The 25678-nt window shown below is 37.1% G+C and overlaps 1 protein-coding gene and 1 long non-coding RNA gene across 2 annotated transcripts in view; one reads left to right on the forward strand and one right to left on the reverse strand.

Moving 5' to 3' along the window:
- LOC139132701 (uncharacterized) overlaps nt 1-25678 on the reverse strand; it is a 220793-nt gene that overhangs the window by 130205 nt on the left and 64910 nt on the right. The window lies entirely within an intron of this gene.
- Nucleotides 12373-16803, forward strand: LOC139132481 (uncharacterized). Its single transcript, XR_011552320.1, has 2 exons — nt 12373-12573; nt 16579-16803. It is a non-coding gene; the product is annotated as an uncharacterized lncRNA (long non-coding RNA).

Consider the following 25678-nt stretch of genomic DNA (forward strand, 5'->3'; position numbering starts at 1 on the left):
CGACAGAATGGCCGCCGGCCGCGCCAGTCGACAGGACCACAATGTCTGAACAACGTCTGAGAAATGGGTTGATCTTGAAATTTTGAGGTCAAAATTGGAATTGCTTTGGCGGTGAACTTCGCTATTTCGCGCGACGATCTTTTGAGTTTGGCGGGTTGGTGTTTTCAGTTGACAAGTTGAGCGACAGCTGAGAATATCTTGTGGTAAGACGCGCTCGCGGCTGGGCCTTTGTTTTGACGTGACGTTTTGAACACATCAGTGATTTCAGCAGTATTTTTTGAGCAAAATTTTGGTGGTACTTGTAGTTGAGTCACTACATTTGCTAACTCTGGTTACGTTTCCTAAATATCAAACCAATAAATTTTAAGATGCCACGTTGTTTCTTCTACAGCGACCATAACAAGTACAGTGAGCAGTGACAGTTCGCGAGCTCGGACGCGGGGCCCGGGTCACACCGTCAATGATCGTTCAGTGTAGCCTACAGCCGTCGACGTCCGCGATGTGTACGGGCTGTTTTATCTGCTTATTTTCCTGAAAGAGTGTTTGCATTTTGGCTATTACTCTGAAAGGCGCTTTCGTACTTCATTGACATTTGCATCGTCAGTATTGCCTATTTCAGTCTATTTTTAACTGTATGTTTATTGTTTGTTTGTTTTTATGGGGGCATTCTTATAAAAATTTACTTCCGTCGCGATCACCACCACTGAATATGACAACATACAACACAAGTGTACATGCATGGTTACAGAAATAAGATTATTTCGCAAATGAAAAATAGACAACATAACTGCAAACTATAAGTCATAAGTGACCAAATTTTACCCAATACCCGCAACTCAATTTGATCTCTCACGTTTGTAAATTTTCAGTGATTTTCGTAAGGTTCAAGGGTCATGACTGTGAAGGCTAACATAAACATTTTACATCGCATAGCCACACAGTGGTGGACACGTGAATAGGCTTCCTTGTTTAGACAAGATAAGGATCGGATATTGCCAAACTGTCAGTTATATTTCCAGCTGTCAATGTGAATGACAGATACATTGTTCGGTCACCCACTGTTATGGAAAGCCATAGCTGTCTTATGGTGTATGGGAACTATATGTCACCCCAATTAAACATTACACGATGCAGATATGACATTATGTGATGTGGTTATAGTATTATGTGATGAGGTTATACAATTATGTGGTGAGGTTATAGCCTTGTGTGATGAGGACATGCCGTATGTGATGAGGTTATGCAATTATGTGGTTAGGTTATGCAATTATGTGGTGAGGTGACATAACCTTATGTGATAAGGTTATGTCATTATGTGGTGACATTATAGCCTTGTGTGATGAGGTTATAACCTTATGTGATGAGGACATGCCATTATGTGATGAGGACATGCCATTGTGTGATGAGAACATGCCATTGTGTGATGAGGACATGCCATTGTGTGATGAGGACATGCCATTGTGTGATGAGGTAATGCAAATATGAGGTGAGGTTATAGCCTTATGTGATGAAATTATGCAATTATGTGATGAGGTTAGCCAATCATGTAATGCAGAAAAATCATTTCACTGTGTTGTTATTTCATTATGTATGCCAGACAAGCCATTACGCTGTGGTGTTGTATCTTTACGATGTTGACACTGGCCATTACGTTATGGCGACTCTTCATTATGATGTGGTGTTACTTCTTTATGATATGAGGAGGGCGCTATTTTCTTGTCATTGAGGGCGCTCAATTTCTGAGTTCTAAGTAAAATGGTGGACGTATCACGTTCTTTCCACAAAACGGAGACATACTAAGAACAGCGAATTTGTCAAGTTTCCTCCCCATATTTCAGGAGGAAAGAATTGATAGTACAACCATATTGTCCCTGACCGACGGAGAGTTGAGTCGATTAGGAGTCACCACCGTACTTAGGCGATCGTGTGAGACTTAGTTAGAGAATTATGTAGATAGGAAGCATCAAGTGAGTATTTTTCCAACGACACAACTGGCTCTGGTGCCAGTGTTACTGCAAGTACAAGCCGCTTCCGCAGGGAGCGATCATATCTGTTTTCGCGTCATCAGAGTCCAGCGGAACACAGGCGAAATCGAGGAATTCATGCAAAGAAATGTAAAAGGACATTGACTGGACAGTTTGTCCACGTTTGTCTTGCTGACCGTGACGCCAATCAATAGCGTCCCATCTTCTGAGATAAAACATACTAACTCGAGCTGGGTTGGGACACAGGTATGTGGAGTTGCCGTCCGGGGTTGCCGTGTAGTTAGCCCTGCGTACAGGTCTGTGTGTTCCCGGCGTTAAACGGCCTCCACCACATGTGGTGGAGGCCGTATAACGCTGGGAACACACAGACCTGTACGCAGGGCTACCGTGTAGTTTACCCCTTCTATGTATACTATACGGCAACTCCACGCACCTGTGGGTTGGGACTTAAACGACTAACTTTAGACGGCGAGTGTAAAAGTAGAGACTTGATGGACACCTTGATGTCTGATGCTGGGTTTCCACAACTACGTTGTTGAATATAAATTTTCATCATTTGTGAGGAGAAAGAAAAACATGTTTTGACTTGTGCAAAGAAAGTACATATTAGGCCTTAGAGATGTTAAAAATACCCGTATGTACACTCAGTGTGACATTTTTCGGACAGGGTACTGAATTTCGCCTAAAGTCGTTTCATAAATGACCAGCAATACGAAATCTTATTACCATACCTTTCGAAACTTTATTGTTGTTATCCTCAAACTCAGTTGTCACGACGGGAATGGTATTTCGGGGTCAAAGAGGCCAAAGTTTTGACCCCATGTCGATGGCGTAGTAATCGGACTGCAATCCCAGAAATCGGACGTCGTGTTTGGAATGTGATTAGGAGCTAAGTATTGATAATTTGAAACTTCAAACCACCAATTATTAATTTCGATGTGTTTAGAAAACTGTATATAAGAATATTTCATGATAATTAGTTATGTTTAATCCATGGACGACTCAACTATATTTCGACGTGTATAGCGCTTAGATATCGGACACGGGCTGTCTCTCTGTGTGTTGCTTTCGGCACCTTGTATCGTACGGTGTGGCTAACTTCGCTAAGTTTGTCAGCGAGTATTACTTATAATTGTTTCCATTGGATATTGTGTTTGTATTAGAATCGCACAGGCATTATTTAATAAAAATAGCGAGTATATTTCATTGTATGGAATTATTTACGTGTCAAGTTTTTACGCGGTAAGTCACTTACTACGTTCACACGATTATGCTAAATATTTTCTGTCCGAATACTTGTACACTTCTTACGTTCATTAAATGTACTTTTTTTCTAGAAACAACTGCGCAGTTTTCGTTAAAACTACATGCAATCGTAGCGAACAATGGAAAGAATATTTTCAAAATCATTATTTCCCCAACATTCGAAATTCAATGCTAAATCAGGACTTTAGTCAAAATTTCAGTTACTTTGACCTGACGGCAGTTTGTTGACAGTATCACTGACGCGATGTCAGACGACAATTTGTGACCGCCGCTCGTAGTGAACTCAATAGCTTCTACAAAAAAAACTATCGAAAACGGGACAACAGTGTCACCTGACTTAATATGAGGTCACATGACCTGTAAAACGCTATCGATACGGAGCGAAGTGAGTGTAACTAACAGCATGTCACTAAATGTCCGAAAACTGAGGTCGTCCGAAAACTGTCACACTGAGTGTATATATATATAAACAACATGAAGTGTAAGTTGAACTTGATTGGTTGAAAAAAGTACATATATAACAGAGTGAACTGTTGACAGTTCAGAATTTCTTATGTTACACTGGACTAAGTTACAGTGCATTTGTATGTTGTATAGCTTGCTTAAGGTAGGGCTTGGGAGTAGGCAGTTGTGAGTTTTTGTAAGGTAGGGCCAGTTTCATGCTAATAAGGTCAATCATATTCTTGGTTTAAAATTGAAAGGAAATTGAGGACAGACAGAATCAAGCTGAAATATAGAACAACAATTGTTTTTGGTGCCTTGTGATGATGTTTCCAATCATTTTGACCCCTTCGAAATGAGTTGACAATGTGAATTTGAATCCCATCCAATGTCAAGATCTGGTATGAATATTACTTGTATATGCCTGTTATCAGTAAATGTGTCTGTGATTTGTAGATATGGTTGGGACAGTGGCGAGGAAAAATGTCCAAATTTTTGTACTTGATTGAGGTTTTCACTCAAAGTTGGAACACAAGCTTGCAAGGTCTTGCTATTGATTTTATCAGATAGATATGCAAAAATGTTGTATTTAGTAAAGAATTAAAAACTCAAAGCACCCATTTTGATTCAGCCAAACTTTGTTATTTGCTCTCACATCAGATTTGTGAGACAAGCTTTTAAAATCCAATTAGTGTATTTTGAAATAAATTTAAATTGTTAAGTCTATAAAAACAAAAATGTTTATTTTTAAGGTGTTATACATCAATAGTCAGGTACCTAACCACTCAGCTAAAATCAATTAGCATTTTTTTACTTTTTTTTTGATGATTTCATTGCTGAAGGTTTGTTTTGTTTCAGGAATATCATCAGTAAGATACCACTAAGAGTGATGAGAGTAATCACATTGACAACAGCTGATTAATTCCAAAACTTTCACACTTCAAATGTATTTCCACCATACATAGCTAACTTATGTTCTAAAATCTGTGGACATAAGTGTACATCTACTTTGCACTTTTGAAATGAAATAACAAGTCTGTCTATTAATAGGCTGTCATAGTGGTGATCTCTCTAAGAAAGTGTTTTTGTGGGTCATTTGTCAAGAATAGCTTGGTTACATAATCGGCTGGCAAATGTGCTCTCTCTGTAAGTTGCTATGTTCAGTGGAGTTCCACCTTTTTACTAAGTTTAATAAACATGTTATACTAACATACTGGTTTTCATGGTGATATGTTTATCTTTGACAATATATAAAGTAAATGTTGTTTGTATTGATGTCTGGGAGTTGAATGCTGCTATGGTAAGACCACTAATGAACACGGAAGTAACTACAATAAAATAAAGTCCAGCCAGGTAACATATTGTGGCCATACATTTATACACAGACTTTTTAAAATATGTAGGACAAGACCAAATGACTGTCATACATGCAGTAAATAGTGAAAGTTTCTATGAATGACCTAACTTTGCAACAGTGCTAGTCAACAGGTAACATAGGGCATTAAATCCCACTGGGCGGAAATGTAAAATTTAGGCCACTTCACTTTCTTGCTTCTGATCACGAATATCTTTTTGAATTTGTGTACTTTGAATAGAGTATAAATCTTTTTTCTAGAAACTGAAAACAGATACCTTTGAATGAATGCTGTCACAATGTGTACTGAGATTCTTATTACAAAACTAAGCGGAGTTGTTATCTTATGATTTTTACACGATTAAGGATATGTGACTTGATCATCAACAGAACCTTTACAGCTTCAATAATCAGGATAATTCAGTACTCTAAGTAACACAAATTTGTGCTTAAATTTCAAGCATTACAAATGTACAAACACTGATTTGGTGCTAAATTTCTATTTGATGGATTCAAGGCAAAGGGAAATATCAACATGTAGGAGATAGTATACAACAACCGTCACGTCGTTTTAAAGGAGAGGTTCACAAAGGTGACCTTTAGCTCACATGGTCACACCATCTGAGCTGTTGTTGTAGCGCTTTCTGTCTGTCTGTCTGTCTGTGAATATGATATTTCAAGAAAGGCTGAACAGATTTCAACCAAATTTGGTACAGAGGTTCAAATATCAAATGGAAGGAACTGATTGTATTTTGATGGGCATTTTTAATTTCTGTTGCATGGTTGTCCATGGGAAGCATGATGACCATAGGGTCATAAACCAAGATTTGCTGCACCAAATATCATGAAACTTACCATATAAGCTATTTTCTCAATAATGTGAAATAGTGTGATAAGCACCACATCAATTGAATGCGAATTTGCATTTAATGAACTTTTGTAATCAGTGACATAGTTTTAAAACTACCGCATCAAACTTGAAGTAACATCGTACAGATATTAATATGAAAGACACCTGATTGAAGAGTGAGACATTTAGCAGTAACATATCAATTAACAGCTAATTTGCACATTTAACAAATTTAAAGGGACAAAGTCACTCTTTATCGACCTTTTTTCAATATCAAAAATCCATTCAATACTTTCCAAAATTCATAGATGACCTAAGTAATGATCATGCATTGAAGGATACCGAAAATGATCTTCTTGCTCTTTACACCAATGTTAAATGTCTGTGGAGTCTGCGCGAATTGAATCAACTGCCATATTTGATTTCCAGCATTTTACGAAGCACGCATGCATGTGCGTGTGCAGCATGGTTGCCATCGTCACGGTACTCTGCGTACGCTTTGTGTAAGTGGTCACCAAGATGTTCAAATATTGTCAAACAGTACTTTTTGTACAGATGTGATTTCAAAGTGCGAAACACGAAGTTGACCTTCAAATACAAGTGGAGCGAACGATTTAGCCGAGCGCAGTGTAGGGCCCCCATTAGGCAAGAACTCACAGGCATGCGCACAATAAAAATTCTTGATTTTATGGTACAGACCAAATTATTCCTTTGGCGATAGTTTCATTCATAGTGTCTACGACCTTGATAGAAGTTGTGCATGGTCACCCGTTCATTCAGCATCTTTCAACATGTCAAACAACATAAATAGTGTCTTGTATTGTACAAAATTAATGAAAAAATGGTAGAAAAAGAGCGACTTTGTTCCTTTAAGCAATAAGGCACTGTAAATCAAGAAGCCCTGCTCCAAAGTTCATTAAACTTACTGTAAATATTGTTGTCAACGTATTAAGCTATCAAGAGACTTCACAGTTTTTAATTTACAAACAGTTAATTTGCATATTTATGAACTGTTCTAAAGTGATATTGAACTTACATTATCGTACCAGAGACGATAAAATATGGCACAGAATTTGATCCTACAGAAAATTTCATATTGTAAGATATTTAGCAGTTCCATGTTAATTAGAAGCTAATTTGCATATATAACAAATTAGCACATTTAGTGTAATATAATGCTATACCCATCTCATATAATGCTTTGACCTCATCACATAATGATACGTCCTCATCACATAATGCTATAGTCTCATCACATAATGACATGTCCCCATCACATGATGACAAAACCTAATCACATAATCATGTGTCCTCATAATATAATGCTGTAACCTCATAACATAATGACATGTCCTCATCACATAATGGTATAACGTCATCACATAATTCTTTAACCTCATCATATAATGACATGTCCTCATCACATAATGGTATAACGTCATCACATAATTCTTTAACCTCATCACATAATGACATGTCCTCATCACATAATTGCATAACCTCATCACATAATACTATAACCTCATCACATAATGGCATGTCCTCATAACATAATACAATAACATCATCACATATAGCATAACATCATTACATAATGGCATGTCCTCATCACATAATACTATAACCTCATCACATAATGGCATGTCCTCATAACATAATACAATAACATCATCACATAATAGCATGACATCATCACATAATGGCATGTCCTCATCACATAATAATATAATCTCATCACATAATGGTATAACATCATCACATAATGCTTCAACCTCATCACATAATGACATGTCCTCATCACATAATGGCATGTCCTCATCACATAACGCCATAACCTCGTCACATAATGGTATTACATCATCTCATAATGGCTTGTCCTCATCACATAATGGCATAATCTCATCACATAATACTATAACCTCATCACATTATGGTATGTCCTCATCACATAATGCTATAACCTCATCACATAATGACATGTCCTCATCACATAATGGCATAACATCATCTCATAATGGCATGTCCGCATCACATAATGATATCATACATTATAAGACAGCTATGGCTTTCCATACACTGTACTGGTCGCTAGCGCTGCGCGCTGTTGTGTGGACGCTATGTTGAACCAGAGTTGAACTGTGCGGTACTTCTCTTGCACATGCGTACAAAGTCGATTACGTTGCATTCCGTGTGTCAACATCGTTGAATTTCTGTCCGTTAAGAAATTCACTTCGTCAATATTCTTTATCACGAGGAATTGATACACGTTACGTACTGAGGTCAATTAGTTGGTGATTCTTCATGATTCACTGTGCTTATTCATGTGAATAGTTCGCGACATGCAACAAAAATAGTGAAAATATTCTCAAAAGTTACAGCTACTATCCCTTTAAGCTGTTTGTTGTTTCTCCTTTAGTTCGTGCTGTTTGGATTACATTCGTTGCGGATGATATATAATTCAGATTGATCATAGAGCTTCCATTTAAGGCCTATTCAAATGTTTGCCTAATCGAAATGATAGCGACCCTCAATAACATCAAATGGGCATATAAGACAGTGCTTTGATGTTTCTAAACATTGGGGCAACATTTAGATTACTGCTATGCGTTTGTTTTAATATTCTTAACGATACATTCTTTGACGGGTTCCGACCCCATAGACTACGTCAAACATTTGCATCATGACTTATGCTCATTTTCGACTTTGTCAACTTGATAAACGATGTCCACCAAGGAAATTCAAGATTACCCTACCTCTCTATACTGTTGGTTGAGTCTCTAAGAACCACTGAAATGGTTGAAAAATGGTATCAAACGTTATTATATTATCTTCTAGTTCGATAATTATGTGACACGGTGTGTCTCCTTGGCTCTTATTGTATCCGGGAAATATCCACAATCTCGACTTAGCGACCAAGCTCACTGACCAAATGAAATGAGAATTTCAATTGACGGCTGTAGCCCACTAAGTTCCTTGGTTGAACAATCGGGGTATCACTGATTTAAATATTCATTTTGTTTGTTCAAAATCACAGACATCGAGAACCCTTGGCAATTTTGGTCTTAACACCCTTTGTGAAATCCATTGTCTCCCACCCAAAAAAATCACTCGTTCTGAATTTATTAAAATAGATTGATGTCATTTAATAATTGATTTTGATTCAAAGACGACATCAAATGATTAGAAACAGATTTTGCCGAAGGTTTTCTCATGGTGAAGTCTTTCAAAGAGCCATTGACTCAGAAACTGGTACACCCGCAAAACACCATCTGTCATATATTGCGGTAAGAACTCGTGTTTAAGGATGTACGATCGGAAAAAGTAAAAGTAATGTCATTTTTTTCAAATGGGGATTTTTGAATACCTACATATGCGAATAGTCCAAAACTGGGAAAAAAAGATGGGGTCACCGCGCTTGTTTGTTTACAAAATTACATTAAAAATTCACGGTTTTTCACAAAATCACTAAAAATCAATAAAACAGGTCATCATTTTTATATTTATATCATGATTGCATTTTCCACGTTTACACTGTAAAAGAATAAAGAAATTATAAACCTAAGCTACTTTGAAGATTACATTAAAATTGAGTTAAAAAGTCATGATATTTATTTTTTAAACCAAAATTGCGACAAATATGCCCCAAATTTTATGAATGGGAGAGGGTAATTAATTAATTATTAATAGTTTCTGCTAATGTCAATTTTCTCACACTTTGCTAAATAATAGCTCTTTTTGTGAATTTTTCAAAACCACATTTTGTTTAGTAGGTCACCGAGCTCGATTTTTCACAATTTTGCAAAATCTAACTAGGATTTACAGGTTCTTGCGATAAACCATGCTCTCCCGGGTTCGTCGCACGTGGGCGTTCTTCAAATGCTGCTGACCTGCAGTGGCTACCTGCAGTGGCCTTGTCCAGGCATGGTCATGATTCAAGCCTACCTGTAAACTTTAATGAGAGGGAAATGACAGAACAAAGCAAAGACTTTTAGATTCTTCTACTTTTTAGAGTCTATATATTAATACAGCATACAAAACATCACGTAATATTTATTGCCGTGACGCTTATCGGTGGGGATAAGGTTGACTTCACTGCAGGCTAAGGGAACGAGCACAATTAACGGCAGGGGGGGCCGGAAGAGAAAATATGTGGTGCGTATATTTTTTACAGCCCCCCCCCCCTAACACCAGCAAAAATTTTAGTGGCCCCCCATCAGCGGCAACAAAATTTTTGTGCCCCCCCCCAAAAAAAAGAAAGATTACATAGGTACAAAGTTGTACACATATATATAATCCTTATAACTTTTAATATATGCTTTAGTGAAAACAACATTCTTGCATTCTTGAAATAAATAATAAACAAACAAATATATAAATAATAAACAAATAAAATAACTTTACTTCAACTGAGTATCTGTATGATGTTTTCAGATGTTGGGGAAAAATGTATAACATGACCGTTGTGATTTCAATGCACTTTCCACAACCCAGTGTCTGCCTTTCTATGACTACCCAAGATATTCAATGTTACTCCACTGTAATGACAGTCTGCCATTGGAATAGTCCTTCATGGGCTAACTATAAAAGACCCATTAATGCCATTTTTCCTCCTTTTTTTCAGTATTTTTTTCCTGTGTGTCCACTACGTATTCTAGTTCTGAACTGCCTATTAGCCAGTCCACATTCCTGTGTGGAACAGGTTGAATGGTTATTTGAGGAAAAATAGGCAGTCCATAGCAGTCCAACCTGCCACATGCCAGTATTGGAAATATGACATGTTAAAATTTGAACATTCATCACTGGCTATGAATGTGAAATCAGACTCAGCCATGTGAAGAAACCATTCATTAGCAGTCCTATTGAATTCATGATAGAAGGGAAGATTGTCAATGGATTGAATGGTAGCTTACACATGTGGCGGTAAAAATTTAGACATGCATTAATAAACTCCAAGGACTGACTTGTTGTCAATTCCATGTTTTCACATCCCTATTGTCTATTTAATTTAAATAAATTAGGCGGCACTCATGTGTAGAGTTGATTTTACTTGGGTTAAGTTTTTCAGGTGAAATTACTCATGTTTGCACTATAGAAATGCCACATGGGTCACACTTACCAGTTAAATTGTTCTCAGACTTAAATATTTAGTGGCTACAGAAGCAACGGTTTGCCATTTTAAAGTGACAGTATAAAGCTGTAAGTTTTTGATTTTGTTAATATTTTTGTTATATATCAACTGCACTTACTTCATTGGTTCACAAATTTAAGTTGAATTAGCTCGTTGATATTATCAATACAACCAACATACACTTTGTGTGCATGTATATTATAAAAGTTCACTGTTATTGTGTTCAATTGAAGTTTAGTCCAGACCAAAATGTGTTTACCAACAATAACAATGCTGACTGTACATAATACAGGTTGTGAAGACTGGATATTTGAACGTGTTTTAGAAAATAGAATAAAATTAGCAATACTGGCTAACATGATTTTGAAAAGAGGGAAAAACCTGTAGTCGATGTACGAAGAACACAATTTCTGCCAAAATTATGAAGTTAGAGCCTATCCCTTAAATATAATTAGCATTGGTTTCATTCATCTCCATTCAAAAATCGAGACCAGGGATTTTCAGTATAAACCAATGAATATGACAAGAGGGAAGTCATGCAGATGGCTGCAAACGTCTGTGAGCAGCCTCTAAATTAAATCAGCACAGATCAAATTTTAAACATCGTTTATTTTTCTTTTCAAAATGTGCAATAATAAACACATGTTCACCGCTAAATATTCCATATGATCGGAACCTGCATTCTATTGAAAGGTACTCACATTTCCAGACGTAATATGGTTGGATCTGTCATTTAATTTTTCTCATACGGTCCACGTTTTCGCATACGTCCGTCAGCAACTGGCTATGATGTGCAGTCATGTACATGTACGTCAGATCATCACACAACGACGAACACACTTGCGACGGTTCTGCATCTGCCATTGTAAAACTTTCGCGATTACAACTTACATAAAACTTAATGGAAACGCAGTACAGGTACTGTTCATCCCCAAACCGTTCAAAAGTCGAGCCGGATGGACTAACGGTTCTGAAGATGTACGATGTCGTGACTTTGGAAAGAGTTGTGTTGGAAGAGTGGACGGGACGCAACAGGGTATGAACGTAAAGGTCCCGTAAATGAGTACGCTTGGATTTAACGAGGCTGATCAGAATTGCAACAGGGTTCACTTAGTGTGTTGGACGTCCGTATTTTAACTGAGCTCTTCATATAAAGTCAATTTTTGCTTATTAGAAAAATCTAAAAGAACAGTTTACGCGTACTTGAAATGTCAAAATTTTGCGACGATCACGACCCTTGACCTTTCGAATTTGACCAATGCTTTGTGTTCCCACACGATCGTTATCGGATATCACATTGCATCTCTCAAATGAGATTACGCAGATTTTTTTGAAGTAATGAGACCAGCTGAATCTTACGAATTATGGCTGATTTCTCGGTCATTTCTTCCCCCAGTGACGACACATTTTGAGTCAAAACAGCAAGTGAGTTAGGTCTAAGTGGTAATGTTTCAGTTGGCATGAAGGTAAAGTGTATTTCCCCGCGACAGTGTTGGATGCAGTGACCGAGATAGCAAGTCGTCGTGGACGATAATTTTCCATTCATCCGGTAAGTATTTGAAATGCATATTTATAAAGGGCAATTACGAATTAGTATGCCTTATAGAGAGGCTTTTCTCTGCACATTGATGTTTTCCTGGGAAGCTTGGTTTTGTATATGGCCCGACATTTTTAACCTGAGCTCTAGGGGTGAAAAGATATACCTATTTTTGGCGAAAGTGTCCAAATCTGGACTACCTGAGGTAGGCTCTTTATTAAACCACAGGTATACCTCAGGTATACCAAATAGGTACAATGTAGGTATATCTGTAATTGTCCAGATTTGGACACTTGCGTCCCAAAATAGGTATACCAGAAATATACCTTACCAAAACAAATGGGCATAATTTAGGTATTATACCTGCAATGTACCTATTTTGTTTACACAGTTGTTCAAACGATCTGAACTATTTAAACAAAATAGGTAAATTTCAGGTATTTACCTAAATTATACCCATTTGTTTTTGTAAGGTTTACATCAGGTATTACCTACTTTGGTATGCAAGTGTCCTGAGATGGATCGGATCTGACTCTTTAACAGAAAAACCAGAGATGCTGAAAACCAAAGAACAACATACTCAGGTGACAGCAAAAATTATGCATTGTACCATAAGTTTCATCATTTTTTCTCTTCTCCTACATGATAAATTCAGTCCAAATGATAAGCACATAGAAGTTGTAAAAACACTTTTGTAGACAATTGGCCAATGCCAACGATAACGACATGATTGAGAATGAGAAGCTGACAAATTTAACAGATTGTTGACAGCACAAGATATGTTTATCCGACTAAGCTTTGAAATACCAGCATCACAAGAAACCATGCTATTAGCAAATAAAGGTATTATTAAAAAGACAACAGAGAAAAAAAGGTTAAATTCAATTTGTGGTATGATTTATTTTCTAATGCCATGTTCATTTCATGCAACTTAGGTGTCTTCAAAAGACATTCATTTGACATATGAAGTTTCATGTAACACTAATATTACTGTCAAAGGCTGTGATTTGGCTTTCTTGCTCTCTGTATTTCTTGTCCGTTTACAGCACCAGCAATGCATTCTGCAAAATACAAATCATTGAGGATAGAGTGTAACGTAGTCTTTCTTGTTTGACCAAAACCTGTGAACATCATAATTTGATGAAAGAAATCTGTAATTATTTGAAAATGAGACAAAAACAAGTTGGAAAATTGAAGCTGAGAAACCAAATGCATATTAAATAATTATGATCATATATAAATAATGATTAAAATGGACAGCTAACAACTCGCAGTATGCTGTTTACAAGGCGCTAGAAACGGAGGAGCACCATGTTTACATACACGATGGCGACAATGTACAGCTGTTGTGAAACAAATGAATTCTGTATGAATCCGTACTCAACAAAACGCATCTGTTGTTTAACATAGCAATGCAAGGGTTACAGAACATAATAGCGATGTGTAAATAGACAGCACATTGACTTATATTCTGATCGGCTGGCAGGATAGACGCTGGACGGTTGCAGCGAGGTCTCCCCGAGTCTCCGTTGTGTGTCATATATGAGAAAACATAGTCGGAATTTTTACTGCTTTTCGCGTGCACAAATTTTGAACTCTGTCTGTCCCTGATACTGTATACACGTTTGTGCAACACTATGATATCATTTGGGTGGTAATTCCATAGAAAGATCACAAAATTGTCAATCAGATAACTCCCTGATCACAAATACACAGCCGACAACACTAAAATCTAAATTCGCGCCCATTGAGCCTCATGACATTCACGGAAGTGCTATCTATAAATCATTACGCGATCGATAAAATAGTTCCATTTTTAAACGCATGGACTTGACTCTACATCTGCACAAATCTGTTATGTTTCATATTAAATATAGCAATCAATTATTACATGAATAAAAATGGTTGATTTGAATGATAGAAAGATAACGAAGAGAGTAAAATTCTTTCAGCACGAAGAATCAATATCAATGCGCGAAGTGAACTTGATGAACCCGTGACCAGAGAGTAAACATGATGGCTGCTCACAGCGGGGCCGGCAAAACATAAACGCGTTGGACATCGGCAAAGTAGCATACTGGATTTTCGTTTAGCAGCTCGGGATGTAGTATCCTAAACTTCAAATGTGTGATCGGCAATAGCTCTGATGCTGAAAACATAGATAAAAGCCTTCACCTTAATCTATGTCATCAGATGGCTAGATTTTGTTAGGGACATCGCTGCAGGAAGACAGCAGACCATGAAGGGCATCCTAAAATGACTGTACGGATCTTTTGCGCAGAGTTGTAATACGACCACGGTCACATGCTGTGCTTGGAGGTAACGGGTCCTTGCTTTAGACATTGAATGCATTGACATTAACTTGTCTGTTTCTTAAATGAAAAGTTCTCGTCTGTCGACATTTGTAAGGTACAAATTTGCGGTATTGATTAAACTCTACGACCTGTCCTTGCTGCTCATTTACCAAGAGTTGTATATACATACAGATAAACGTAATTAAACAACTTTTCGTTTGAAACTGCATTATAATTTTGGTGTGAAAATATTACGAGAAACTACAGGGCTAGACTTGCAAGACAGACAAGTCCCTGTTTTAATAATTTGTGTTTTCCGAAAAATTCTGCTATTGATCAAACCATGATTTACCCAACCAAATTAAATGACATAGTTAATATCACTACACATGCAATACCCATCCTAAAATATCAATGTTGCTGAGTTTATCGATTTTTAGGAGGAGATTTGCGTTTACAATTTAATTAATAATAGGTTCATTGGGATTATAAAAATAAATGAATATAAATGAAAGATAAATTTTGCATTGCTTGAATATGACCGGTCACACACTGTACTGCCTGGTAATGAAATACAGTTACTTCATATTTGCAGCAATAATATAGGAATCAGTCAAACAGGCAGAGACATTTCAGGTATATATCACAAGATTTTTCATCGACATGCACAAGCAGACTGGCATGGCAAAAAATATACTAAGTCATGGATTGGTATATTTCTGGTATATCAGTCTTCAACTTGACCATACATAGTAGAAGAGGTACATAATAGGTACTACCTGTTTCCTACCTAAAATGAACTGGTACATGTTAGGTATACTCAACTTATACCTGATTACTGAGGTACAGCTTTGGTACACTGTATCAAAAATCGACCTTGAAAATAGGTACTCATCTGGTATACCAGGAGTATACCAGAAGTGCTTTGGTATACCTCTGGTATACCAAAGAGATACCTAAGCTATACCTTTTGTGGCGAGAATTTGGTAAGGGACGTATCTGTATACCTGGACAGGGCGGAGGGAGGTGTACAGTGTGACCATTAACGCAAAACAAAGCTGGGCTTGAACAACGCCTAAGCTTAGTTTGCGTCCATGGTCTCAGTGCAAAAACACTGCTATAAAAAAAAATAGGCGAAATGAAAATATTAAAAAAAAAAAAAAACTACCGGTATATCGTAGGATGAACATGGCTATGTAAACTTATGATTGTTTGTACCACCCGGTCTTACTTGCATTTTTTACTTCTTTTGTACATGGTTACTTTTAAAATCCATTGTTAATATGATATTGCCAGGTAAGAAGCCTTGTATTGAAAGACAGAAAAATATTTAGAAATGTGATACGTCTTAATTTTCAAGGGACAGCAGCTGTAATTTTTAATGAGTTCAATAACTTGTTTGCCTCATGTATTAACATACTTTCTTGTATTGATTCAAATTATGAATTGTGATGCCCTCACTTTGTAAAGATGTACATAAATTAATCGGAATAGTGGCTGTGGCAACTAGTCAAGTCAATACAACGTACAAAAGCCCAATACATTTCTAGACATGTATATATGTTACACTTTCAATGTATTAATTTTGCACTCGCAAAGATGTATGTAAAAAATTCCTCTATGTGTATGTAACAATTCACACACATGTTCTGAAACTTTATTGTAAAGTTGTCGTCTTAATAAATGTTGCTAAGTTCATTCTCTTCTTTCTGTTTCATTTCAGTGTGCATGTCAGCCAAGGCCCAAGAGAAATTTGGCAAGAATAATCATGACTTACGTAAAGAAGTCTTCAATGTCAAATTTCCAAACAAAATAGGACATGAAAGACGAGACTTGGCCAGAGTTAAATGAACTCTTTTAAAAACTAATCTTTGACTAAATCACTTTTCACTGTGTCTATGAAATTTGTTGAAGCCAAAAATTTATTAAATTGGTCATCAGACTTACAGATATGTTTTGTGCTTTTTATTTTGAACGTTTGGAAAGGTGAGTCTGCTTGTGTTTGCTGTGTTCAGGTGAGTCAGAGTTGCTTTTAACTCTGTTTGGCCTGTCTTAGTTTTAGGCCAAATATGGTTAAATTACATCTCCAACCAATTGTATCATATAATTCACCGAAAGAGGCTGTGTAAAAGTACTTGATTTTACTGGAATTTGATTTCACTTATTTGATGTTTGCTTACACCTTGCAAACATGCAAATGTAACAATGTTTACCAAATTCATAACGGCAACATCAAAATAAGTAAAATCGGGTGTCAAATCAGTACTTTTCATGGTGCTCTTTTTCTGCCAGGATGACCCTGTCATTAATACGTGCATTCAAAATAACCATTCGTTCACATACATGTGAGTGGATTCAGAATAACCATTCGTTCACATGTATGTGAATGGCTAGCTCATTTAAGTATTTCGGCCTATACACATGTTACCCACGTGCTTCTGAAATGAATGTGGACTGCCTGACTGCCTATTCCCTATGCATTGCATTAAGCCATGCCAACTAGCCATGTGAATGCTAAATTCACATGGTACTGACAGGCATTCCTGTTTTATAAGGGATTCCTGTAGCATGATGAAATAACCAGTTTCAACCAAGCCTCTGTATCATTACCAACAATTATTACTGTCGACAAATGAAGTCAATTTCCAATAATAATATTGCTCATTTTACACATAACAACTGCATTGTGAGGTTTAAGACTTGGTGTTTCATCATGCTACAAGAAGTTTAACAAGGAACTCCAGCTTCAACAAGGAACAAAAATGCTGAAAAATATTCTCTGTCTGTCATGGTGTAAAAAATTTTGGTGGCCCACCCCTTACTTTCCATGGAATTTTCATGGCCCACCCCAAGAACACTCATTTTTTTTCGTGCCCCCCCCCCCCCATTTTCTCTTCCGCCCCCCCCCCCTGCCGTTAATTGTGCTCGGTCCCTAAGTTGTCACACACTACGTGGAGCCAGGAGCCGAGGCCGTGAACTTGGCGTTTCCCAAATACACGATGACAATCGTAAAGGCAAGCCCGCAACTGACACAAGTGTCAAGATTTTCGGCTAGTACACTCAAATCGACAATGCGACGGCCATTCTTCCATTCTCCGGTAGGTCTACTAACGACACTATCAACGGCATTATAACCACGACCTCCTCGTGTATAGCGAATCAGACGTCACACTTCTGACTTACGCTGTACAGGCTACGGTCATGTTGTATTTTTTATCTCTTTGCTGAATTCTCGTACCTTCCAGCGTGTTTTGAGGGCACGCTGAACATTTTCTCGGCGCGATTTTCCTTTACCTGCAGACGACATTTTGTACAACTCAAAAACGTTCGGAACGTCACTATGCGCGCGTGGTAACTATGGATACATTTCTGCGCGGAAATCGGCGCAGTACGCTTATATTTTTCCGATCGTACATCCTTAATTGATTTGAGCGAACAGTATGATATGATTTTGGTAAAGAGTACGCTTTACTGAAATATTTCCCTGAAGTAAAATGTTGAAGCGTGGGTGTCACGTCAAAAAAATAACTCATTAATATCAATGCAATCCTTCGATGTCCTTCACTGTCATTCAATGTCCTCCGTTTTAGTCTCACCCTGCATTCCTTTATGTCTTTTTAGGGTCTATGGTTTAAGCATCGACACCTACTGCCTATGATTTACGCTTTGCCTTGTACACCAATCTTCTATTATAAACGGAGATGCCAAATATATTTTTCAAAATGATGCCAGGTTTGCAGTGCCTACACCTAATTGATGCAGTGTCGGTTCTACTTCGGACTAGCACAATTCCAAGACGCAACTCAGTTTTACATAAATTAAAGGGAAACAGTCGTCAGAACTACGACTGTGCGAGTTTCTTGTTTACAAACAATGTATTTTGTGCACCTTATCATCATAGCCGCAACATTTCAATCATACGATGTAGATTATGACAGACATGTTTTAACTTTCATCAATCACCATCGTATCTTGAATACAGTGTTACCATTGGTCGTATGGGCCCCATACGACCTTTGAGCGCAGTAACGACGACTGTATCCCTTTAAACAATGACTGTTTTGATATTTTTCTTTCACCGCCTGACACACCAAAGAAGCCAAAGAAGATTATCAAAGGAGACGAAATATAATGTATGTATGTATCTATCTATCTATCTATCTATCTATCTATCTATCTATCTATCTATCGATCTATCTATCTATGTGGGTAGGGAGGGAGGGAGGAAAGAATGCCCTTGTATCCCTCTCTGTCTAGCAATCTATCTATTTATCTATCAATCTATCTATTTATCTATCTATCTATCTATCTATCTATCTATCTATCTATCTGTCTGTCTGTCTGTCTGTCTGTCTGTCTGTCTGTCTGTCTGTCTTATTATGGCTGTTATCATTTAATGATATTGGCAGATATTTTGTAGGTATAACCAGTAGGATAGCGTGTCAAATTTAGCTTAATCATAGTATTGCAGGGCAGCTAATCCTAGCTCGTTGGGTAGACAAATTTTACATTGGGCGATAGCGTAGATTCAAAGGAGGAACACAACGGGAAAGAAATAGATCTGAGAAAACAAAACCATGGCTCAGTAGATATGAATTGTCACCTTTTACATACAAAGAAAAGTGGCAGGTCTGTCGATAGAGCTTTATTTCGTCCTTGTCTTTGAGATGATTAAAATAAATTATCATTCAGTATTTTAATTGGCTGCTTCACGTCAGTGATTATTTCGGTATATTTTGATAAATATCAGCTGTCAGCATTGACATATTAAAGTGCCCCTCCCCTCTTATTACCGTAAATTATCGACAATCGACTTTAGAGAAACACATATCATACGCATAGAAGTTGCATAGAATACTGCAACCTTTTGTACGTTTATTTTCTTCTTAATCGGCCGTTTTATGTCTAATTCGTTTTTTCTCACAAAATGTCATGATATCGCGCTTCATATATGTGAAAATGTTACTGGTAAGAGCGTGTCTTCAGTTAGCGGTAGTATAATGAAGAGAATGATCAATGAGAAAGCAGTTTCCTGTCACAAAAGTGCATCTTGGCCTCAATTTTGACGTGCAATATAAATTCAAAGAATATACTAGGCTGTGCGTGGTAACTTTGTCTAAAATATTCAGTTGCTCTCTATAGAAAATGTGTACGAAAGGTCTTGTGATAGTCTGCGCAGAGTTAGAAAAGTGCTATGAGCAATCACGTATACTTGATCAGTTTTATAAAACATAAATCTGTAGAGAGTTGCCAATCATGATCGACAGCTAATATGGGAGGACAGTTTGACCTTGTTTTCCCATGTAAGCTGATGTCTTGAATGAAATAAAGAGTCTGAAAAAGTAAATGTGACTGATGTACCTAGATCAAATTACACGTCATATTGACATATGGATTTATTTGCCCAGAAGCGATCCATTTCTGGTTTACAAGTAAAGATACATATAGGAATAACTTTCAGCTACACGGATTTGAAAGTAAAAACACACTTAGGGGTAACCTTGTTGTCTTGACTGGGCAATATGGGTTGAAAAAATGTTTCGGGGAAAGAGCAGAGTCGTTACCTTAATGTAGTTCCAGCTGCCTGACAATTGATTTCACAAAAAGTTAAACTGACTTGATATTTGTCCGAACAACGCCCGCTGAGGTTGATTTGGTAGAAGTTGAAGTTGTTCTGAGCCGTTCGTAACAGTGTTGAAAGTTGAATTGACTCTTGAAATAAGGAAACCAACGCCAGTGGACGATTATTTTACTAACAATTACACTCAACACGATTGGAACTAATTTGGGATAATTGGTTTGTGAAGTATTGTTTTTTTTTAAATCTGCAAATGTAAGTTCATCTGCTTTTCTTTTTACGTTACACACTCGTTTTCATTAGTATTTTGTAATAGTGCAACTTTCAGCTACAGCGCACTTAACATTTTTGAAAATTTTGAAAAATATGAAGATCCAATTATCCCAAAATAGTTCCAATCGTGTTACTCATAATTGTTTGACTAATATTGGGAATCAGTTGAACTAAGAACCCCTTATCTGGCGTTATTATGATAACCTAGCACTGGTACGGTAGTGAGATATAATCTCGACATTATTAAATGCTATTGTTTTTTACGTATTCAGAAACCACAAAGCATTTTGAAATAGCTACAATATCAGCGGATGTTTATAATTATTACAAAATGCGTTAACTATTGTTAATAAACTCGTTTTATTACAAAAACGTTGATACCCTTATTACAAATCGCGTAAACAATATTTTATTACAAAATGCTGATACCCATATTACATTTTGCATAACTTGTTACAAAATGCCTCATATTACAAAATGCCGCAGTACAGTCATGAAAATCGAGAACATCACGGACACGGACACAAAAAAGGTTTATTACAATTTACTCCAAATTTTATTACAAATTGCGCTAGTTCCATTATTACAAATTACTCCAATGTTTATTACAATTAACTGCAGTATTACAAATTGCCGCAAAATTTTATTACAATTCGCTGCAGTATTAAAAATTACGAGAGTATTACAAATTACTGCTCCACAGCACGAATGAATATAGGTTGTCGCTGACGGGTGAGACTATATAAACTCCATTAAGTAAGATGAACCCAGTGTTAGCACATACCACTGAACATTGGCTTAGCATACTTTTGATGACAATGCGTTTGGGGCATGAGGTAAGATCGGTGTCCTATAGATTTTATGAAGACGACTGAATCCAAGGCATCAAATGAAAGTAAAACTGAAAATTTCCGTATGTTTACTGTGTTATGTTGCATGAAAAGCAAGCCTTGCTTTGAGTCAAATTGGGAGGGTACCCGTTTCCCTCGAGTCCGAATTGCAAATCTTTAACCATTGTATTGCTATTTAATCGTTGATTGAAGACTTGCAGATCCACAAAATAACCAGTTTCCTATAACAATCCAACGATCAGACTGTGTAATTCGAAGGAAGCACTACTTTGTGGTATTTTAACACAGCTTAGTTATTTTTGTCACATGAAATTAGGTCAAACTATTTTAGATACGACTCGTTACATACTAAAACAGGCATTTGGACGGCCGTCTTGAATTTTTAACTAAATTAAGGGTTGCACATGTCTGCCAATGAAAGATATGAACTCCTTGACCCCATCTTCCGGGTAAAGGACACAGCAATATCTCTGATAGGATCTAAAGGAGCAGAGATGACATTTTACTTGATTTGGAGGTCGTTTTGGCAGCCATCTTTGATTTTTATGCAAAATACGAGTTGCACATCAAAGAAGCGAACTCCAAAAGTTGCCAAAACTATATAATTTGTGAGAACAAAATCTGCAAAAAAATGCTTATCGCAAATGCCATATAAAATAACACAAAATTCTGTCAGAAATTAGATCATCGAGTTCATCAATACTTAAGCACACATTTGACTTTCAGTAAGTTTGCTGTAACCTCTTTGAAGCTTTAATTCATTTAGCAGTCACCAAGTCCTGTGCACCAAAATAATGGCAAAGCTGACGCACACTGGCTTCTTGATAAAAATTATTTACAATTTCAAACCTTGAGGGTAGTATTTACGAAGCAGGAGATTGTTTTTATATTTCATGTATCACAAACAGTCCTTTTTGAGAATTTTTCGTGTGCAGTAGATTTATCTCGGGTTATGGTTGTCACTTCAGCGGAAAAAACACGTCCATTTGTGCATTGATAGTTCTTATAATTGTATTGTTATTACTAGTGTATTTATCTAACGATAATACATTTAAACTTAGGAGGTCCTTTCACAATAAGAGCTTCATCTGAAATGAACTGAAAGATCCGTCGTTCGAGGGCGCTCTCTACCCCCCCCCCTCCTCTCGAGCGACGGATCTTTCAATCTACATCTGAAATAAACACGCACTGAAAAAATATTTCACCGTCACAAACGAACATCAAAAGAAAAAATCTCTTCTAGATAACCATTGAGAACCAGAAATATCTCTATTAGACGAAAAGACACTATAATCGTAAGTTGAATGTAACCTTGACTTGAAATATTGCATGTGTTACTGTCTAGTCACGGTAGTCCTGAATCATACTTGCAGACAGAGGTCGATGACCGATGTACACCTCTCTCTCTCTCTCTCTCTCTCTTCTCTCTCTCTCTCTCTCTCTCTCTCTCTCTCTCTCTCTCTCTCTCTCTCTCTCTCACACACACACACACACACACACACACACACACACACATATATATATATATATATATATATATATATATATATATATATATATATATATATATATATATATATGGCATGTAAACACATATTCTTCTTCATTAGTGTTACTCTCAAGGTTTTTAATTGTAAATCAGTCGTAATTACGAAGTGAGCGTCAGATGGGCCATCCCTCAGGTGTAATGATTTCAGCTGCAAAGTAGTTAGAGTAAACATACAGAATTTCAAATGTATGCTTTAATTATGATGAAGACGAGGATCAAGTTTCTGATAGAAAGTACATTTTAATTCAAAAGTAGTTATTTCGACCTTATATTTGTGTCATTTTTTCAGATGTGATTGCACAAAGGATACAATCTGCTTACTTTTACTGTAGATTTGGCGTTGCCAGTTTTTCGACCTACTGTTGATAGTGCGTGGATTTTGGGCGGATCTGATCCACTGGCCTCAATGTAACAATACATTATTTCAACGGGTTAACGGCAATGCTCGTCTCCGACAAGTACTTCATTTACTTCAAGGAAGACCTACCGGAGGATATTATTGAAAGTGGTTCTTTCGTTCATTTTTTACATTAATGAAAGAATTGAATTGTCACAATAATTCATTGATTTACTCATTTAAAACATTCATTATTCCATACATTCATCCGTTCATCCACCCATCGTCCTATCGACTCAAGCTCAACACTTATCCTTCACATCAATGCCAATACACTGAGTCACTCACCCGCTTACTCAACAATTCGTGAAATAATTTTCTTTCATCAAGTCATCAGGCTGTTCATTCGTTCATTTATTGATTGACTTATTTATTTATTTATTTATTTATTTATTTATTTATTTATTTATTTATTTATTTATTTATTTGTTTGTTTGTTTGTTTGTTTGTTTATTAAGGGCTAAGGCTATCTGGCCTTAGTACTTTGTTTCAGTCGAATTCTTCTTTTTGGTTGTTTCTTTTGTAGAAGGCGAGTTCGTTCTATTATTTTAGATGAAATAAAGTTGACTGTCTTTGACTAATCTTAATTGTTTTCATCATGGAGGCTTCATCCATGTACTGATGTTGTAGTAGTTTTCAATGCCAATGCAAACTCTGTCTACTGTTTTGAGAAATACGGTGTACCCGCCTTCCGCTTAGAATACATTGCACTATTTATTAGTCTTCTTCCCAGCTCATGTTTTGTGATGAAACTACACCATAGACGCTAGTAAAAAAATCTTTGATGACACAAGGTTTTCACCCTTTGCACGTATAAGCTTATTTTTAAGCGTACACATGGTTTGTTTACATCGTATTCGTTCTTCTATGCACAACACATGTTTGAGCAGTTTACATCTAAGTCTGCGCTACACTTAATTACAGCGCTTGTCTTTTTAGTGTAGAGTTTCAGGGTTTGGCACACACGGATTTTTTGTTTGTCACAGCCAAGGTTTACAGTTCGACACAAAGAAATACCAGACGGAAATGCAACATTTTATCCAAGACAGACGACACGTTTTCATTTCTGTCTTCGTCTGAGAATGCCGCCGCACAGTGCAGTGTTGTTGCATGCAAATTTAAACGAGTTGTTTTAACGGTCACAACTGTCGGTCTGAACACAGGGAATGGAGTAATCTTGTTGTTGTTGTTGTTGTTGTTGTTGTTGTTGTTGTTGTTGTTGTTGTTGTTATTGTTGTTGTTGTTGTTGATGGTGATGATGATGATGATGATGATGACGATAATAAAAAATATTAAAAAACAATGTGTCATTCCTTGCTGTTGTTTGTCATTGTTGTAGATAATTGTAAAAGACAACTGTAATCGTGACCAAAAAACGAAGTAGGTCGCCCAACGTCACTCCAGTCCTATTATACAACCAAGGGTGGAATCGAGATGCCCCTGATCAAGGCTCATCAGCCACCTTCAAGGCCCAGAAAAAACACCCCATTCACGAGCGATCGATTGGAATGTGCTATCATAGGCACTGAAAGTTATCTCACTGACCTAATTTGGGCTTCACTTGAACTACCGACCTGCAAACGAGTGGAAAAACGGCGATTTCCAAGTCGTACCCGGTCAAAATCGATCACATGTACAAACAGCGAAGAAATTGCGATTGGCAGCAACGACCGTATAATTATTAAAAGAAGATTTGGGTACATTTTTGCGAGACCGGTTCAGTAAATCCCCTAGAAACCATCGCCGTGGTCGACAAAGTGTGTTACTGGACGTTGAAGTTGAGTTCATAGAAGCCATCAAATCTGAGAAGCCCTCCGTTAGCGACCGTTCAGTTTTTACGGCCTTGGGGGCCGGCAAAATCTTGTCGCCGGTGTTCAAAAAAATATGGACCCCCTACATTTTTCGTGAAAAAAGATGACCCCCCTTTGTCAGACGAAAAAATTTGATGACCCCCCCCCGATGAAAAATAACCAAAACACATATGTCAAATTTGAACTCCGGTACGCGGCGCACTTTATTCGTGTAGCAGAGATGCCAGTGCACAAACTTCTTAGCCACATCCATGCAAACGTCTGTTAATTAGGAATCGTGGTACGAGTCCAAAGGGTTGTGTAAAATTGTCTGCGTTTTCCCCTGTATTGGACTTGGACTTGGTACTAGACTCATGCTTGTTTA

This window comes from Ptychodera flava, chromosome 5 (genome assembly GCF_041260155.1).
Source record: "Ptychodera flava strain L36383 chromosome 5, AS_Pfla_20210202, whole genome shotgun sequence".
NCBI lineage: Eukaryota > Metazoa > Hemichordata > Enteropneusta > Ptychoderidae > Ptychodera > Ptychodera flava.